Raw genomic sequence first — 21,614 nt, forward strand, 5'->3', positions numbered from 1 at the left:
TTTGAACATCCCACTCCTCTTTATACAGAACTAGAAAGAACATAAATTGAACAAAACACTGGTAGTAAGTCTGTGATAAGAAACAACAGGGCTGTAACCCACAAATCAGGGTTACCTAAAATATGCAATTGTGCTGCCACAATGGTTTTAGCAAATTATCAATGTGCTGCATTTGCCACATAATCCATTATCTGCTGCACAATATGAGATTTTAACAAAACAATTGTTTTGCTATCTCAAACGTAATTTAAAATGCAGCGAGATGTGTTGCTGTGCAGTGGAAGGCCCTTTGCAAATGTTGTTTGGTCACTTTTCAGTGGCTTAATGCTATATTTTGGGTGTTAAAATGGTACTAATGCAGGGCTGCCAATGTCTGGACAGGGTTAATAATTGTAAAAGTGGCAAGATAATGAAATAATACTATCACAAAATGCGGTGCATTACGCTGCATAATTTGTCTTTTTTGCCATATAATTTACTCCATCCTCCCACATAATTTAGCCCTCCCCTGCTGTGTAGTTCCAGTGGCCCGCCAATAATCTTTTGATTTTGTGAAAAAGAACACCCAGTCTCAAAGTCCATTTACTAAACTATGGAGTAGTGAGAAAGTTATAGACCTTGGAACAAAGAGTTTTGCACTGTGGTGCTGGTACTCATGCTTAATTAAGTTGTTTGATAATGGTCAAATCATGTCCTTCCTTTGCCTTTTCCCATTGATTGCCATTGAGTGATAGAGATGAGCAAGTCACTGTAGGCTCAACCCAGGCTTGAGCAAAATGTCTTGCTCTGACTCAACAAGTTTCTCCTGGATCCTCGATCCTAAAATGAGCCTATCTTTCAAGTGACTGATTTCTGCCATCCACACTCTAACCTTATTATCTATGAATTAAAAACAAAACATTAACATTTGATGTAAAACAAGAGCGAGTTATCGATCTAGTGGTTGAATTGCACATTGTGAAACCAGAAAACCTGGGATCCGTCCTGGATCGTCCACTTGACCAAATTGTGTGACCCTAGGGAATTATTTTCACCATCCCTCCTTTTTCTTCATTATCACACATGCCAGCACCTGGAAACACATTACTTCAGGATGTGTGCTGTACAAAAACGTCTCCTGTGCTTGAATCAATCGAGTAAAATGTTGCTATGTATGATAAAACCTAGGCCATATAGAGGGTGCACATGACAACTCACCTCTTGGTTCACTAATAGGACTGCTGTCAGGGATTGGGGAGAGGGGATGGATGTTTCTAATTTCGTGTTTCAAAGTTATCACTTCTATTAAATACTACTCAATACAGTGATATAATTTGACCTATTATGGTGAAACACCATTCCAGGCTAGAGAAATACATATTTTTGAATTTTAAAAAGTCTCACATTTTTACACGTTTACTTCACGATATCTTTAAACACCGGGTTTATCTAAAAGATAAATGGTGCAGGACACCTGTGTTTCTTTACCTTTACTTTCGATAACGTGTAAATAAGTGTTTTCTTGTTTGTTTATAGTCTTTCTGAATGTTAGTGCAGCCCACTAAACAGCATCCCAGTGCCACATGGACAGGTCAGGGGGGCTGCAAGCACCCCACTCCTGGACCCTCCCCGGCCCTACATAGAGTATCCCTGCGTGAATCTGAATGAACCTGGACTTGCAGGGCCACACTACACATACTGGCTCTTCAGGTAAGTCTAAAAAAGATAAAATCCAGAGCACTCCACAGTACAGAAAACAAAAATTGAAACATGCAATTTTTAGTCAATGATGCATAGAGAATGGTCTAAATTGTACATAGCTCATGGTGCCAAATACAGCATTATAAAAAACAATGCAGACCTAAGTTATTGTCCTTGCGCCAATAGAATTATATTGTAGTCAACTTTGGTAACCATCAAACGCCCAAAACTGGGCCAAATTACTTCTGAAAGCCGCCATCTAGAGAGATGTAAAAGTGCAATTTTGAAAAGAATGATGATATGCATGCACACAATAACTCCTCAAACAATAGCTGCAAAGCAGAACTTGGAAGGGGTCACTTGTTGGTAATAATCCAGAGACGGGCACGGAAAGTATGGCTCAAGATGAGCAAACAAAACACAAATTCGTTCTGCAATTAGACGGTCAACAAGAACAAATCCCCCACAAAAAAACAAACTAGAATCTAATATTTGGGCACAGTCTATGAGAAGAACTAAGCCCCTGCTATGCTATCTCTGAAGAAGTCCACATACATGCAACTAGTGCTCTTAGGCCATTTTCGCACTACATAAATAGATTTATAAAGAAATATCACACATCTGGAATTGCACGTGAACGATAGCCCAGTGTAATACTTAATCTCTGTCAGCCAAACACAACACAGAAAGATATCACCACGCAGAGGCATAGTCAATACACAGTATAGAAAAAAACACAGAAAACCAATAGACATCTGACATTGCATAATGAGTATCAAGGGAGAAAAAGAAGGTGCGAGATATTTGTGTGCAGTTTCCGAGATTGCTTGAATTGGGTGTACCTTATCTCTCCAAAAAGGCAAAAGAAATCTCAAAGCAAAACTGAATGAAAAACATACACTTATAAGAAAAAACAAACAGGATGAAATGTATTGCGACTCATTTTACAATGTGTGTGTTTGTGCGGGTGTGTATGGTGTGTGTACTAACTTGGGCAGCACTAGCATAACTTGTGGAGTCAATACAATTACTTTGCAACTGAACTTGAAAGTGTGTGCGTATTCGTTAACCAACATCTATGGGATTTAGGGCCATATGTACGAACATCTTTCCCATAGACACAGAATGGGTAAAAATCTTTGCTACATCTGGCCCTTTGTTACTGAGGCATTGTGCCCAGCAATCAGCTACTTCAGATTGTGCTAATTTTAACAGTGTGGATTTGTTAGGTTGGCTATAGTTCTAGCTTTGCTTTCTGAAATGCAGGAGGGGATGAAGTGTGTTTCTGTAAAGGATGTGCTCTGCATGCAATTGCAAGAGATATGCAGATGATGCACGGACGAAGACCAGAAATCCTCTGGAATGCTAGGCATGTTTGATACCTCCCAAAGCCTTGTCCTATTCTCCACAGGTTTTCTCCAAACAATCACAATTATATTCAAGCGAACAAACAGATGTTAAATTCGTTTAAACGTTTCTTTGCCACCTGAAAGCTTTCAAAACGGTCATGCCAGTATCCCGTCAAGATTATAAATTCGTCAGAACCTGAAAAGAATGACGCTGGCATTGTCCACGCTAGCTCTGAAGGCACACATGCATAACCGCACTGCCCTGCCCCAACGAAGGTGACAGAGCCAGACTGCAGATGCAAACCTGGACATGGCTGAACCGATGCACTGAAGATACGTTACCAGGGGTAACTTGCAGACACAGACATTTACAGCCTCTGGCATTGGATCTGGCAGGCTGCTTTCATTAATGGAAAGAGTCACACTGCCATCCTCTATAGTCAAATGAGTTCAAAACACCCATTTTAAAAATTAAATGTGAAGAACCATCTTACCCTCTAACCTATCACCATTGGTAATCACAGATTAAAAGAATTTCAAAGTGAAACTACACTATTAGCTATCAAATGACAACCCAGTTAATTCTGATGACTAACCTGCCAATATTCAAAGGTCAAGAAACTTGAAGAAAAGCAATCCACAGGACAGTCAATCTTGACCTACGCATTGTAGTGTCTTCCCCAGGCTTCCTACGCACTAATGACAATGCCACACTGGGAGCTGAACATTACACCTCTTTATTCTTCTGCATACACCTGTGAACTCCCACATTCTAAACCAAGCTTTCATTACATTCCACTCTAGAGATTACATTACACAGCTATGGAGTCTGTTCCAAGCCAAAAGGTTTCCTTCATAAAACTTGCAAGATACTACACGCATCTCATCACAGTCTCCAATAAATATTTCAAGGCACTCCACAGAAATACTTAGGGCCAAAGGTACAAATATCTAGGATTTGGTAACCAGCAGCAAACTGGTGCCAACTGCAAATATAGGTATTTTGCATGCATGAAAAACTTTTTGTTGTAATTTGTTCACCAAGTGACAGAAGCCCAACTCTAAATTTTGCTACTAGACATAGTGATTCGTTTTTAGGGATTCCCTCATAACAATTTGGTATTTCTATAGATGAAGCATTTACAAATTACAACTGGTCGCAGAATGATGATTTCGCATGCACAACTTAGCACCTAATGCAATCAGGAGCAACCTACATAAACAGCCCTAGAATGCATAAGGCCCATTCGCAATGGCTTTTTTGTATATGATGGCAAGGAGGATGTGAAAACTTGCTGGACTACAGAGGAGAAGACAGGATAGGATTTTTAGGGTCAGGATTATCCTTTCTGAACAAACTGAGCAGGAAATTTTCGATGAGTATAGGTTTAATAGTCCGGTTATTTTAGATTTAATAGATGAGCTGAAACCTCTCCTAGAAGGAAATACAGATAATCGTAATGCGATACCAACTCATGTTCAAGTACTCTGTTCCCTTCACCTGCCAGCTTCTGGAAGTTATCGAGTGCAGTTTCAAGTGGTGTATCCCAAAGTGCCTTTTTTGTTTTTTTTCAAAGATTTTTGGATGTTATCTTGGGAAAAATAAATCAGCACATAAAGTGTGTGTTTTCCTAATACACAAAAAGACTCACAGCAGACAAATGTATTATTTTACCTTGTTGCCAAATACCTAGATTTTATTGGATGTGCAGGTTGGACTTGTGTAGCAATGTGCCCACTATCTGAAAATGAGGATTCATTTTGTAATAGGAAAAATGCATACTCATTAAATATACATGTTCTGTGTAATACACTACTTATTCTTACAGACCTTGTTGTATGTTTCCCAGGCAGCATATACAACTCCTATAAGTCCTCGCCACAGTGGGATATGTGAAAAAACGGCCACAGCACACAGAGAGTAATGTCCAACAATGAAACCAGCAAAGATATTGCTGGTGTGGTACTGTAGGTTCGGAGAGGAATTGTGTTGAAATGAGTCTCAAATCCGGTTTGTAGATGTTGTCTTTATTTGTAGATGCTTAGAAAGCATTAAATCATCGTGTAGATACAGCCAACACGTGTTTCGTCACACAGGTGACTTTATCAAGGCTGAGTTGGATGGTACAGAAATGTAATTAGAATGGCTGCGCCAAGCAGCTACAGGTACGTAGGTAAGAGGCTTGTTTGGTAATGAAGATTGGGGAGGCCCTGATAAGCCTGAAAAGTAACCAGTAAGAAGCGAAGCGGTGAGCACTCCAGTATTAGTACGAGCGTGTATTGTACAGTGGGATATGTAATCAAGGAGACTTTGGTCATGGATATTTGCTTGATAAGTGTGTTGAATAATTTTCACACAAATGTAGGCGGAGTGCATTTTGCTAAGTACAAATTTAAAATTATTGTTTATAGGAGTCAGTGCTTATGCTTTACACCCATGGATTTTGGTACCATACCTGAACCCATCAACCAGAAGTAAGCAACGGTACAACACTGGTCATACACCCACATGCTCTGTTGTAGAGAAAACCTTTGGCCTTTTACAAGGAAGATGTCCCTGCCTTACCACTGCCATATAGCCATGGCGCATGCTGCAAGAACATAGCAATCTATGCTATGCTACATAATATCGCAACACAAAAGGACTCTCACTGTAGAACCACATTCATATTCGGACACTGAGGAGTCAATTCTCTACCCCCCCTCGCTCCAAAACGCATCTTGAGCTGCGTTGTGCAGATATAACTACCCATAAATTTGTAGGTAAGTTGTAAGAAATCAGTTATAACAAAACACAAGGCATCATTTTTGCTAATAAATTAAAGAAAATATATATTTTTTATTCAGGTTTCTTTCTTCAAAGGAAATTCTTTTTGTTTTCTCAACAAAAAGGTAACAATGTTTTTATAACATTAGCACGGTTGTAAATTACTGTTTGTAACCAAGGGCACAAAAAAATCTGGTAAACGGAAATAAATGCAGTTAATACTTGCTTCGTCCCTTCCCAGCAATTCCCCTTTCTGTGATTATAACATTAGGAGTTACAGAAACATCAGTATCACCAGCAGTGTGTAGGGAATCCCCCACCTAAGCAGCTTAAGCAAGGTCTGCTAGTGGCCTCCGAGGACTCCTGGATTGGGCCAATTAAAACATAAATTCGTTTTTTCTGGGCTTCTTTTGCCTACAAGTTTGGAGACAAAATATCTCATAAATAATACTGTTAGGCAATACCAGGAGAGAGGGGTCTGGGCATTTGACAGACACAGACCATGGAAATACAGAAAGAAAATTGATGAAAATAGGGGAATCACATAGAGAGGGACGAATTCAAAAAGTGAGGAGAATGGAAAGAATGACAACTTTAGAACGAGACACAAAAGATGGTGAGATTGTAACAAGAAAAAACAATGGGGTGAGAATGGAAGGACAGACAGAAAGAAACATGAAAACAAATAAGGATGAAAAGTGCAAATAAGGCTGGAAGGATGAAGGCAGGTTGAATCAATGAATGAAAGGAGGAGTGAAAAGATGGATAGATGGAATGGTGGTAAGATGGATGGAGGAGTGAAATGGATGACAAGATTGAAAGGGAAGTGTTAGAAATTGGGTCTCTAGTTTGCAGCGGTATGCACCCTGGCCAAGTAGGGACCACAATCCTTGTCAGGGTAAGTCAAGTACACAACCTAAATTAACCTGTGCTCACCCTCTGGTAGCTTGGCACAGAGCAGGCAGGCTTAACTTAGAAGGCAACATGTAAAGTATTTGTGCAACAGGCCTGTAGCAACCACAATGAAAACACCAGAAAAATACTCCACGCTGGTGTTTGAAAAATAGAGATCATTTATCTGAGTAGATCAAGACCAAAACAGCAAAAATCCAATGAACATTCACTTTTAAAAGATGTGAAGATTTAGCTTTGTACAGGGCTCGTTTTAGAGCCTTCATAGTATTTTGGAAGAGTATGTGTATCCCTCTGTGATGAGAGCAGTGAAGACTTGTTATGGCCATTCAGGACTGTCCCCAGTATTGAATTCAAATTACAAAAGGTGTTTGTCTTTTTACTGCAGGGAGCGCAGCAGAAGCTCTAAGAGTGCTTGGGTCTCTGACATCAGGGAATGCACCGCAACAGCCACAGGTAAAGGCAAGGCAGTATTGAGGTGGGCCGATGATGTGGCAGGAAGCAGGGTGGTGCCCGAGCATGGCTTGCCAGCCTGGGAAGTGCAGCACATCACCATTACCTGGCAAGATGGGAGACTGCTGAAAGAAAGCCGCTCTGAAGTCCTTGCAAAGTGGACGGCGGGCTGCAATAAAGTTGCTCTGAAATCTGGGTGAAGCAGGCAGTAGGCTGAAATGAAGCTGTTCCAAAGTCCTGGCAAAGCGGGTGGCAGACTGCGATGAAGCTACTCTGAAGTCCTGGCAAAGCAGGCAGTAGGCTAAAATGGTACTGCTCCAAAGTCCTAGCAATGCAGGTGGCAGCTGAAATAAAGCTGCTTTGAGGCCTTTGATGTCCTGGAGACCTTCAGCAGAACCAGGGACAAGTCAGCAAGCCCTTGGAAACACTCTGAGAGCAGTTCTTGGCTCTTTATCTGCATGGCAGAGGTCAGCAAGCAGCAGGGCAGCTCAGCAAAGCAGGGCAGCAGTTCCTTGAAACTGTAAGACACAGCAACGTGGCGATCCTCCAGCACAGCAGCCTTCACTCCAGCAGGGTTCTGTCTTCAGTCCAGAAATGTACTACTTTTTTAGGGGGCAGAGACCCAGTACTTATATGAAAATGTGCCTTTGATGTGGGGGGTGACTTCAAAAGGTTTCTCTGAAGTGCACAGGTCCCCCTTTCAATCCAGACTATCAGTGGGAGGTAATCAACCCCTTTGTGGGGGCTAGGCCACTACTCTTTGCAGTGTAAATGAGAGCCTTTAGAACCTCCTCCACAGGAAGACCCATCAGTATGCAGATGAATGCAGATGAAGTTGAGTGTCCTGTTTTGTGGGTGTCTGAAGGGATTGCACAAGTGTAGCTGTCACCTATCCCAAGCCGGAAGTGTATTGAGGCAGGCTGTGGGCACAGAGGTCAGTGAGACAGAGAAATTGCCACTTTACAAAAGTGGCATTTCTAAAATAGTAATCATACCTCTGTCCATACCCTTGAAAAGGATTTATTATTATCATTCCAATGATACCAAACATGCTGCAGCTGTTCCTTTCTGATAAGGAATTACAGCTTAAAAGTACTTTAAGGACTTTTCAATGCTGGCCTATGAGAGGGGCAGACCTCACAGTAATTAAAAATGCCTTTGGTAGTTTTTTATTACCAGGACATATGAAACTTAAAAGTACATGTCCTGCCTTTTACTTACATGGCACCCTACCCAATGGGCTACCTACGACCTACCTTAGGGGTGATTGTTATGTTAGGAAAGGGGAGCTTAAGGCTTAGCAAGAGGTTTTAAATGCCAAGTCTAAGTGGCAGTGAGACTGCAGAGACAGGCTCTGCAGTGGCAGGTCTGAGACATATGTACAGGACTACTTCAGTGGGTGGCGCAATAAGCAGCATTTAATTTACAGGCCCTGGGCATATGGTATACCACTTTACAAGGGACCTACATATAAATTAAATATGCCAGTTGTGTATACACCAATGTTACCATGTTTAGGGAAGAGGTACATGCATGTTACTGGTTAGCAGTAAAGTGCTCACAGTTCTAAGGCCAAAAAAATACAGCAAAAACAGGAGGTAAAAGGCAAAATGACTGGGGTAAGACCATCCCAAGGAGGCCAGGTCTAACAGGAAGGATGAATGAATAGATGGAAGAACAGTGAAGGGAACCCTCCTAAGGATTGTCATATCTACTTGCCTTGTGTGCTTGGTGTGTGAGTAGATGTTTTGTTCAAGTGGGGGGAATTTCAATATTCTGGTTACTCTCTTGATATGCAGCTTATATGTGAGTGCAACACACACTCATGCCTCCAGATACAGAGAGGCAACTGAGGCTTGAAGCCTCTTCACTTTCATCCCACTAGATATTTGTGAGGTATATATACTCTCAAAAGCACTTGTTACTTGACAAGTGGAACATCCTTGCTACAGTGCCACATCTCTACTTGCATGTTTGTCATGTACCTTGACAAAAGGGCAGTGGCATGTGCCAGACAGTTACCGGACCTGGTGAAGCCGTCTATGCGTGTCATATGTCTGCGCCTCTGAGTAACAGATTCTTGCTGTAAAACTGTACATAATGTGGTAACAGCCTCAGTTAACTGATCAAAGTTGTTAGTTATCTAAGCCATCTTTGATTCTAGAAATGTTTTTATTCGTGCCCAATGTCTACTGATAGCCTTTATGTTTTTTATTTCAAGGACACTGTATTGCAACATGGATACCTCAAGCCCACCAAACAAATTAGATGTATCTTCACCACCAGGAGGTGTAACACAACCAGAACTTGTTTCTGTGGAAGCACTGAGAAAGTGCTGAAGAAGCCTCCTGCACATGTGTCTGTCCCTTACAGCAGGTTCTCCCTGGCTGTTGTAGCCTCTTCTGAGTTATCTGGAAAATCAGGCATTGGAGAGACTGGTTGTCTGCCTTGTGATGGCACAGGTGGTGTATTAGTGGGTTTGGGATCATTGGATTCATCCGTGTCTGATGAATTGTCTTGAGGTGAGTCTTGTTGGGAGGCTTGCCCTCTCTGTAATGGTACAGTTATGATGCACAAATATACTTTACTTTGCTGAACTTTAAAGTTAAAGGTATTTTTGTTAAATAAACTTTATATAAAATTCTGCTTTAATTATTGCATACACTTTTACAGTGTTTCAATTTGATATTTTTATATGTCTATGTCATTGTCTTGAATGTCAAGATGTGTTTGTCTAAGTACACAAAAATGTGTGTACTACACTTTCCATAACGCAATATTTAGTAAAATGTAAGCGTTACTCTGGAGTGGAATTTACATTGCTAGCTATCCAACTATACTATTGATTAATATCTAACATGGTTAAATTTAGGTTATTATTTTAACATGTACATTTGCATGTAGGGGATGGTGATGTTGGATCAATGTCTGTGAGGCCCACAAAGCTTTCTGGCTCCAAAATGAACTCAACTAGTATCTCAAGAAGTGTGGGTAGTGGCTGGGGTGAGGGTTCGTCCCCTGTTCAATGTGCTTTCAACAGCTGATTTGCCACCTTTTCTTTGGTTTTGTAACATAGATCATACCAATGTTTCCATATTTTCTTGATGGTATGCTGCATCACTCCCACCAAGTTAATTCTGTGCTGGATCCCCTCCCAGACTTTTTTCTTCTGGGAGTCAGGAAAAATGAATGAGCTCTTCCCAAAAAGCTCCTCACTGTGAGCCACACATTCTTTGGTGAACACCTCTAAATTGTTCTCACTGAATTTGAGATTTCTCTTTATTCCCTTTACACCCTTCTCTGCCACCTCCAGGAAATGATGGCAAACAGATGAAATTCAGTACAAACTTGCCTTAGCAGTTTGGTCTTGACACAATGCAGGCCTTCCTCTATGTTACACAGGTCTGCGCAGAGTGTGTGTTAAATCACTTCTTCACTGGGAGGTTATCAAGTAGGACCCAAAAGGAACTTTCACAATTTGTGAATGCATTGGCAATGTACTGATTCGGTATGTAATAATTGGCCAATTGCAAATATGAATCATACTGAATCGAAGTTTGGGGAAGTGACAATTTGTGATTTGCATTCTATCACAGTTTGCGATTTTGGTATTCTTCAGCTTTGTACATCTGGCCCATAATTATTTTGGAAAATGTAGTATTAATGTAGTTTTATTTTCATAATTGTGGTTCACACAAAAGGTTTGCTGCAGTTTTAAGCAAATGCATTCTTTAAGCTGTAAATGTAATATGTGAACATAAAAGAGGTGATGAAACAGTGACAGTATTTGAGGCAGGAGTTCCACGTAACACAAATAGCAGAGTGCCCATTCCAACCTCTAAACAGCTAACCATATACTGTGTTTGTTAACGCGATTGATTTTCCCATTGTAACCATCATCTTCTGAACGCCATAATACAACACCAGCTTCCTAAGAAGCAACAGAACCCTGGTTCGAGGCACAGCTCCATGAATTCATATTGACACTTGTCCATACACATCTCAACAATAGCTAATTCCTCGCTATCTCACAGCAGAAACCATTGAAACATGCAACAATTACCCCACACTTGAAGTGACTCTCCACTGCCCCCAACCTACTCCCAACTGTTGCCTGATGGACAACTTACATTCCCCAAGCAGGATGATGGAGATGGAGGCGAATGAAAACTACAGGGATATTGCGGAGACTCCTAATACCCTGCCTCTCCGAACAAAGCCTGCACATCAAAAGTATTTCTGATCACTTATGCATCTTGAAGCTTTACTGTGAGGTTCTTCACGAATCACCCCTCTCGGAAAGAGGCAGTCACCATGAGCCACCAACAGAACAGTGTGGATAGGGCGCTGCTGTTAATGAATTCCAACCACAATTTGTTTCTCTCTTGACTGAGCTCTGTAATGCTGGGTATTCTGGCCTATCCATGGGCAAAATTCAGAAGCTACAAAGACTGCAGAGCAGAGAAGCAAGCATGTGATTGAACTTGAAATAACACAAGCGCATACCCCGAGGTTTGAAAACATGTGATCTGTTTACAGTCAACCAAAGACTAAAACTCGAGACTATATAACATTTAAATAGCCTTCTGGGTTAATGGCCTTAAATGCCTAAATGTATTGACTTATCACTATAGCCTGGCCTAGAGCTTCCTTTAGAGACGAGCCTATGGGACCTGCCTAAAGAGATCTAACAGAAGAGAACATGGACAAAGGCCCTGAGTGGTCCGGGGCACATGATTTGACACAATCTAAAACTGCCACTTTGATGACATTCTAGCCATCCACTGTAGCAAAGCAACTTTAAACCCTGTTAGCATGCAGGACTGGCCTTCCAACCTTCCCTCTGAAGGCACTGGACCCTCTTGAACATTTTTATGTAATTCCATTATAATATACAGCCCATCCCACAACAGAGTGCCGTCCATCCAAACAATAGTTTGAACAGAATAAAATGCCACCTGGTTCGCAGTCATCAAATACCAATAATCTCATAGGTAGTTGAGGCTACTCTCCCTTTTGTAGTAGTGTGGCACTTGTATAGCACTTGAAATTACATTACAGGCCGCTGAAGTGTATAATTGAACGGGAAGCATCACAGTCTGGGCCAACAGCATGCTGACGCAGCCAGAAGTCTGCATAGTTGTAATATACAAAACAGCTACATAAACAAATGAATTATTAATATTCTTTCACTTGGGAGAGCCGCTGGAATATACTTATTTTGCTGTTCAGCCGTGGTCCAGTTACTGGAGTCCTGTCTGGCAGACTAACTGCAGCACTGTCAATATGTTCACGATGGAGTGCAGAAACACAGGATCCCTGCAACAGGACCTAATAGATAGATCTGACATTCATGAAAATATGTTTTGCGTACATATCAATGATGTATTTTTGTCATATTTGGGCAAGATTCCAGGGCTTCCTTAGGTCAGCATTTGAGGGATGGGCCTTAATCCATCACTTTTATTGTGCAGCAACAGCTTCTGAGGATGCCAAAAGGTGTGTTGCCTTTTAAAAAAAACTTTTGCAAACAAGACCCGCTATCTAGATGTAGAGACTTTACGGTAAAATGCATAAGGCCCTTTGGAACATCAACCAAAATACGTTTGTCTAGTTGTTAAAAATGTAACAACTATGCGTGCGCGATTGTGAAAGGCATTACCTGTGCTCAGTAGGATGCCACTCAAGCTCAATGCATGCTTGTTTTCTGGATTGCTAGGTAGGTACCACGTCTGTCTATGGTTAAGAAGTCAGAGATTGCTGGCTTTATCGCTAAGTTTAGGGTTGTCAGCTCTAGGGCTCTGATGCGAGGATATTTCTGCTCTTCGCCTTGTTTTTCTGGTCTTGCTACAAACAAGCTAGGACTTAGGGCCATATGTACAAAGACATTTTCCCATAGACATAGAATGGGTAAAATCCTTTGATACATCTGGCCCTTAGTTATTGACTTCACAGAGGAGAGGGCTGTTGGCTAAACTAAGAGGTGCGTAGCCCTATAGAGGCTTTTTCAGTCTTGGGCTGCCAACAAAAGAGATTTTTTTTTCTCTGCGCTACCAGGCTGCAAATTTTCGTCTCAATGGTTCATTGGAAAATATGTTGGTTTTGTTCTTAGGGATCATGGAGTGAAAGTGATCCCATAATATCAGATACTGAAAATGTACATCTCTCAGTAGTTTGAATATTAATACGCACTCACTCACATAAAAATCCAGGTTCTTAGGTATTCCAGGAGGGGGAGGGGAATTTTTTGAGCAACCACTACAGAGGCTAATCATACTTGATGTTACCAAAACATGCGGGAATTAACCCTTTTTGGTATGGCCCACTTAGAAAACAAAACATAATTACGAAAAAAAAATCTGAAATCTTTACTAGAAAACCAAGAAGCACGATATAGTGAGAGAAAAAAATCTAGCCACGAATTAAGCAAACACATTGGTATGGAGTGGGTTTAATCTATTTTTTAATTATACAAAATGGTTCGCATTAGCGCACGTGAAAAGGCTCTTATTGTTTAATTGTGTTCACTTCTGAGGGAAGGTTGGCTGGCTCGCTTTGATTTAAAAAAACACAAGGTGACCTCCAGCCGCTGGAAAAGTTCTGTTGTTGCGGCACCGGATGTGTGATCAGCCTGGGCAGTCTTGTGAACCGAGCGAGCCCAGCAGGGCCGGCGGGGTGTCTCTGCCGCGCTTTCATCTATTCTTAGCCGCAGACTCGCGCAGCTCTCCTTGTGATAAAGCATTCGAGAAGATTGGACAGGGTGCCAGGCGGCCTTTGAAATATGATGAATTAACAGCAGAGGCAGGCAGTGCCCCAGTACCAAACACTCCATTTAGAAGTGATCACATCGCTGGCTGCATGCATTAATTTGGGCAGTGATACTGCGCATGATATATGACATCGTCCTGGGAAACACGGCTCCTTGGGAGCAAATAATGTACGCCCTGTGACGCTGCAGCAGTGATTTGTTTGAAGAGGCTGGGGAAAGCCAGGGCGGAGGAGTGACTGCTGAGAGGATCTTAGACTCTCTCCTGTGGTACCTCGTCAATGTATAGCTGCATTACATCCAGGGAAAGGATGGGGTGATGTTCAGGATCCTGCAGGTGAGCAGGTGGATCATAGCAGTAGTTTGTATTTTCATATATTTATTATTGTTTTGTTAAGAGATTCGTCATATCTTTGGTTTGCTTCAGTGCGCTAGTGGACATCACAATCTACAGTTTGGTAAAGAGAAGGGGGAAGCTAGAGTCCAGTCGAATGGGAGTGTCAGAAGACCAACCTCTGTGGGAGTTTATAGATTTATTTTGCACCTCACAAGCGTTAGCTGTGCAGCAGGTGCATGAATAAGGCCATCATAGAGGAAGGAGTCATCGCCGGCACAGAGCTCACCTTGAGGCCTCACACGAATCGCCACCTGTTTCAAGGATGGTCTTGGGGAGGGCCATCAGCAGGGCAGACTCACCATCTGTAATTTAACAATGTGCAACACAGCAGGCAAGGGAGAGCCATTCTGGGCCTGCAGGTGGTAGTGGTGGTGGTGGGGTTGTGGGGGGAGTGGGGAATACAGGGAGTAGAAGAAGGGAAGAGAGATCCCGATTTAGTTTTGAGTGGCAAAAGAAATCCTAAGGAGAACCCGCTGATGGAATTTCCTCTATCATACTATCTACACAGTAAAGTACATTTCCCCTGTGGATTCTCCTACATATATTTTCCTTACACCCAAGTCTAAATAATGAACAAATGAAATTATTTTATAGAGCACACAGCTACTCCTAAGAATGTCCAGCTGCTGAGGATTACAGAGTGTAAATACATTTTAACACAATTAATGAGAATAGAACATACATTTTTCGATTTCCTGTGAAATAGTGATTTAGGACCAGGGTCTTGAAGTTCAAAAGGAAGCCGATTCCAAGCCTTGGCTGCCAGAAAGAGAAAGAGTGACCCCCTTTTCTCATCTGCCTGATCTGCGGCACTATGGCCAAAGTAGCTTTGTCCCAGAGCAGGTCTCATGCTGAGTGATACAGTTTAACTTTTTCAGAAAGATACAGAAGACCTGAAGAAGAGGGGGCCCAATGGAGGACTATAGACTGGAAGGGCATCATCTTCTTAATAGAAGCCGATGAAGGGACCTAAGATGAGTGGAAACTGGAGTGTGCCACGGAAGCTTCTAGATTAGACGAGGTGTGGCATTCTGGACTACTTAAACCATCTACTCAGGCCTTCAGACAGCCAAGTTCGGGGACATTGGCGTTATCCAGTCTGGAGGTTATCAGGGCATGAACCACTGTCTTCCTACAGTGGAGAGGAAGCAGAAAGAGGAATCTCTGAAGGGTGTGGGCTATCGCAAAACAGGAACCTGTCACTGCAGATACCTGAGAAAGTAAAAAAATGTGGTTATCAAACTTGACTCCAAGATATTTAGGAAATGAGTTTGGAGAAGGAGGGGAAGGTCGAGATGTTGGCTAACCCAGCTCCCTCCAGTTGGCTCCATGGGACTCAAATATAAGGATTTCAGTCGTATCTAAATTGCACTCCAGCCATCTTGTGTGCATTCTTTCAAAAACTGCATGCAAACTAGCTTTGAAAGACATCTCAGTAGGTGTTAAGCCACTTTCAAACTAGAGAGAGGCCTGAATCATTTAGATAATGTCCCAGATGTTCTATTGCTCTAGTTTAAAAAATAAAAGACATCCGTATATATGCACTTTGAAGTAAACTCTCTAGAAACTAATGGCTAGTACTGGAAGAAGCGTACTGGTGTCTGCTGTGGTGAATGCTACGGGCATATAAACAGAGCAAAAATCTCTTACTAGGAAGCCAGAGAATAAAATAGGCTTCAATGGAATTGTTTCTACCTGACTGTCCTGAAGCCTGTTTTTTTGAACTGTGTGCAGAGTCTAGTGGCCCAGCATTGTGCCAACTTGCATTACTTGCTCTGGCTCCCATCTGCCATCCGTAGCCCTGCAAGTGTTGTATTCCTCTTGATGTGGTGCTTTGGTCAGACCCTCCAGGAACCATCCTTCTTATCCAGTGCCCTTGCTGCCAGTCCATTGCAGGGTGGGAGTGACTACAGTGCAGCCACACCAGCTAACTTTCATTTCTGCTTATGTTTTCCACAAGGACCCTCATTCTAGTCTGTCATAATACCTCTGCTTGTTGCCAAATAAAAGCAGCCGACTGAATACCATAATTTCCTCTGTTTGCATCATCTGAGTATGACACAGGTTCCAGTCTTTGAGGTTAAGGGGGCACGCCTTAAGTTATAGTTATCAAGTGACTGTGATTTGTACTTGATCCCTATTTGTTTCCTAAGCCAGCTTGTCTTCAGTATCTCCTTTGCAGGCTGTACAGCATTGTTTATTACTGTATTGAGCGTGGTTGTTTATTTTTAAAATCTACATGTGCCTTGCCTGGTCCAGCAGGAGTGGGCCACATCCTGACTCCAGAACCCATGAGTCCACACTTGAGAAAGTCTCAACCACTTCATTCCTCAAAACAAAGTGGAAAATCTTTCACACATTCCCCTGAAGGCTTTGCACATCACACCCTATAGCCCCCACTTACCTCAGGACACTGGTCAATAAACCCTTCAAGGAAGATGAGCTGGAAATTCCTATTTACACACAAGTTCAGCAAGAAGTTAACAACCTCCCACTATGCATGAAAGAAACGGCACACTGACACATTTCTATGACTACCTTCAGCATGCTTTCTGGGAATGTATGAGACTTAAGCCCCTTTTTAGGTCGAGGCTAGACAGAGCGCTTGCGCTGTCTGCAAGACCTGTTGGAATAGAGTAAAGGACTTTGCTCCCGCCTGCTGCTTACCATAGGTTGAAGGCAGTGCTGCTCTTGTTTTGCTGCCTCCTAACTGGTTTGGCAGCCGATACGTCACTTCCTGTTCTTGGCTAAGGAGCACCAGCCGAGTGCAGTTTAATTATGTCTGCCTCTATGGCACTACCGTTGTATGAAACATGAAAGCGCCATGACTGCAACTGAAAAATAATACAAACAATGACAAGTGACCAGTAGTTACTTGTCATTGTTTGTTTTGCTTTTCAGTCACACTCATGCCACTTTCAAGTTTTATACAGCAGGACTGCTGATCAAGTTAACTGGTAGTTACTTGTCATTGTTTGTTTTGTTTTTCTGTCGCGCTCATGGCACTTTCAAGTTTTATACTGCGGGGCTGCTGATCGAGTTACCGCTGTATAACACTTGAAACAAAACAAACAATGACAAGTGACTGGTAGTTTGTTTTTCAGTCACACACATGGTGCTTTCAAATTTTATACAGGGGGACTGCCCACTGTACAAAACTTGTTCTCCTTTCATTTCCAGCCTCTCACCCTGTCACATTTTCTTTCCTGCCCCTTTTCCCCCCTTCATGACAAGAAAAGTCCAGTTAGGAATTTACAACCCTAATAGCTGTAACACAAGCAAATGCGAGACCCATTGGATTGCAAATGCTTGTTTAGTTTTAACATGTCATGTCCCAGTAACAAACTGAAGGCCTGCTCCACAAAAAGCCTAAATGGGCCTTATGCTTCAGTAGGCAGGAAGACATGCAGTGTTTCATTTAATAGATGCTATAGGTGAAGCGGCAGTGCCACGTGGCTCAGGACCCCCCCCCCCCCCCAGGGTGAAAGCACGTCATAGAAGTAAGGCTGGAGTTTACAGGGAGGCAGCAGCAGTATACATTTTAGTCATTGACCTTATGAATTCTGAAGTTTTAACAGCTGCGACAATGTCACAGGCAATTAGTCTGGGGTTTCTGAGGAGGAAACTGCTGGGACAATGAGCAGGAAACGGCACAAGTGCGAGCTAGTCACAACTATGGTCAAGTTTGCAGATAAAAAGCAAAGCCCAGAGATGCCCGAGATGCATACATTAGCTTACTTTGCAGGGAAAAGATTAGAGTTACAGCATGAAGCCCAGTTTTCTTGCTTAAGGGACATGCAGAGGTTGAGGCACAAGGAAGGTCCCATTCACAATGGAATAAGTGAACAGTATGTCATGAAGTGGATTGTTAAATACTAGGCCCAGAAACCACCAGACTGACGCCAGAAGAAGTTTAATAGAGTGCATGATACTAAGGGCACTCCCAGCAATATATTTCCGGTTTGGTAAAGGGGGAAAACATTTCAAAACCAACAAAAAATCCTGCTAAACATGTAATGCTTCTAGCATCGATTTAATTGCAAGATATTTATTGGCCCAACTATATTGTTTATTCATTTATTTAATTTCTCATTAATTATATCTTTTTGACAATTTTCAAAATACAATACATCCTTACAGCAATTGCATTCCATCAGAAAAATCATAATCTTCATGTCTCATCTCACGACATAGAAGCCAGGTACTGGCATAGGGCCAGGAAAGCTGTATCACTTCTTATCTCACTGCAAAGGATCTTTGCTACTGTCTCATAATTTCCAATTAATATCATCCTCAAAACTACATCCCTGCATGCTCCTTCCTCATCCCGCATTGTAGCAGGACATGCGATAAAACCTCTTGATAAGGAGTTACATGTATAAAGGTGTAGATGCTGCTGAATATGGGGAGATACATGGCCAAATCTCAATGCTTTTCTTGGAGATTGTTCTTTCATCTAGTCGACTAGCTCTGTGGGCAATCCAGAAAGGGTTTGCATCCTTTTTCAGTTTGCCTTTTTCCCATAAGTGCATTGATGATCTGAGGATTAATAGTAGTAGATAATAGTAGTAGTTGCCGGTGCTCCGTGCAAATCTATGCAAGACCCCTGCTGCAGTCAAATTTCCAATTTGTGTATGAGGCGTGCATGGAGTAACACTGGCCAAGTCACCACTGGTAACATTAACTGTACCATTCTAATAGGTCTTAGGACACGGGGCGATTTCATGTCACATGTCAAACCATTGTGAATGCTGCTGTACACCAGTGGCTATTTCCTGTTTTTGTCATAGAACATATTTGGCTCTGTTGGCATGTGCCCAACAAAGTGTCCAGTAGGATGGTCCACAGGTTTTAGCTCTACCAACGAACAAAATGTCTCTGTCATGTGCAGGGGTAGCAAAGGCTACCTGTATGATAGCGGGGGGCCCTAAATATATTACATGGATGGTCAATGGAATTGACACATTATACCTTATTGTGTCTAGAGTAGCACAACAGAAGAAAAATGGATTCAAAATCATTTGACTAATTGGGGATGTTCCTTGTGACCATTAAACTTATCAAACCCTTTGGAGGAGTAGGGGGCCTCTCCGCTTCCTTAGGGAGGGACATTTATCAATATAAATCAAATGTCTCCTTATTGGTAATGTGAGTGCTTTCTTGAGGTTTGGCCCTTAATAGTTTCTCTAGATTAAATTGTTCTTTCAGGGCACCACATTTGTCAGGTGCCAGTGTTGTGTGCCAAAGATTCGGCCACAACTGTTAAGTCATTCTTGGCCTTCAGACAGTGAAGGTGTATCTACCTGCTATGCAGAGTGAAGGAAACTGACAGATGCATCAGGACTCATCTCTGGTGCCTTAACTGATGGATGTTTCATTTGTGGATGTACAGTCAGTCCGGACAGAAAGTGAATAGATCTGCCTAAACCCAGATCAGTGCACACACACATTAGATTGGAATGCTAAATTATTTTATTGAATACAAATCTTGCACACAATGTTTATATAAGAAAGATAACGAATATTACACAAATATTGACAATAGAAAAATAAAGAATGTCTCCCAAATGAAAAAATAAACACTGTATTATTTCGACATGTATTTCTTTCTATATAGGCTAGCACTAATAGGAGTAGATAGAGAATCAGAGAGCAGTCATCCTTAAATGGTCTTCTTTCTGATCTGGGCAGTTGTCTCAGCCCGAAGACAAAGAAGGATGCCCTTTATATTGTTATGACTGGGATTCGTGAGAAAGTTGTGCTCCTAACAATGCTGTATGGTGCAAATGGTATCATATGATGGTGTATGAGAAGATTACTTTTGTATGGGATCTAATGCATTGACCATTTTAAAAGCAAAGGTGGCCATTATTGATATACATATGTGGAATGAAGGTAAAAGATCTGTGAGGTATCCTGGCTCCTAATAATAAAACACAAGCAAAACATTTCAATAACATTTTAGGCATTAAGCTACACACAAAGTGTATATTAGAAGACGGGAGCCAAAGGACACAGATAAGAGGACACACGCATGACATACTAGAAAACAACAATGCACGTGCAACATATGCCCAGTAAAAATGGCAAGTTTCTTGTGTTTTGTGTTGATTGTAATGTTGCCCATCAAACCATGCACCTGTCTTTAATGTATTTAATGCTGAAGGCCTCATATGTTCTTTTTCATTTATGAATGAGGCTTATCTCTGGATTTATGTTTTATATTTATTGTGAGTTTTGATAGTGTTCTTTCAGTTTTCATATCCATATGGTGGTATGTTGAATAATATATTAATAGTATGAAGACACTATGGCCCTCATTCTGACCTTGGCGGGTGGCGGAGGCCGCCCGCCAAAGTCCCGCCGTCAGGTTACCGTTCCGCGGTCGAAAGACCGCGGCGGTAATTCTGACTTTCCCGCTGGGCTGGCGGGCGGTCGCCTTCAGGCCGCCCGCCAGCCCAGCGGGAAAGAGGCTTCCACGATGAAGCCGGCTCGGAATCGAGCCGGCGGAGTGGAAGCTGTGCGACGGGTGCAGTTGCACCCGTCGCGTATTTCACTGTCTGCGCAGCAGACAGTGAAATACATTTAGGGGCCCTCTTACGGGGGCCCCTGCAATGCCCATGCCAGTGGCATGGGCACTGCAGGGGCCCCCAGGGGCCCCGCGACCCCCCCTACCGCCATCCGGTTCCCGGCGGTCGGACCGCCGGGATCTGGATGGCGGTAGGGGGGGTCGGAATCCCCTCGGCGGCGCAGCAAGCTGCGCCGCCTTGGAGGATTCAATGGGGCGGCGGTACACTGGCGGGATACCGCCAGTGGTGCCGGTCCGACCGCGGCTTTACCGCCGCGGTCGGAATCCCCATTGGAGCACCGCCGGCCTGTCGGCGGTGCTCCCGCGGTCCTCCGCCCTGGCGGTCTTTGACCGCCAGGGTCAGAATGACCGCCTATGTGTAAAACGGGGAAATATTTCTCACACATTACACCATAAATGACGAGGATACTTTTCCCAGAAAGGTTTGGAACCTCAGGGGCTGAATCTAAGAGCCCCTAGCGCCTACTTGCGCCACATTAGCATAATTGTTTTTATGCTAATGTGGCCCAACAAGGCTAAAATCTTTGCACCAAATTTACAAACTGTGTCAATGCATGCATTGCACCACTTTGTAACCCTTTGCGCTACATTTTGCATGCACCAGGCATAATGTATGCAAAGGGGCGTTCCCCCATTGGGGGTGGGGGGGGCGAAAAAACAGTGCAAAGTAAGCTAAAAGATTTATTTGCATAATTTTGTTT

The 21,614-nt window shown here is 42.5% G+C and overlaps 1 long non-coding RNA gene across 1 annotated transcript in view; it reads left to right on the forward strand.

Moving 5' to 3' along the window:
* The first annotated feature begins 14,013 nt into the window (after positions 1-14,013).
* Positions 14,014-21,614, forward strand: part of LOC138273830 (uncharacterized) — a 43,912-nt gene continuing 36,311 nt past the window's right edge. The window contains exon 1 of the long non-coding RNA XR_011200297.1: positions 14,014-14,264. This is a non-coding gene — a long non-coding RNA (uncharacterized lncRNA). The remainder of the gene's footprint in view (positions 14,265-21,614) is intronic.

Source organism: Pleurodeles waltl, chromosome 2_2, assembly GCF_031143425.1.
Source record: "Pleurodeles waltl isolate 20211129_DDA chromosome 2_2, aPleWal1.hap1.20221129, whole genome shotgun sequence".
Lineage (NCBI taxonomy): Eukaryota > Metazoa > Chordata > Amphibia > Caudata > Salamandridae > Pleurodeles > Pleurodeles waltl.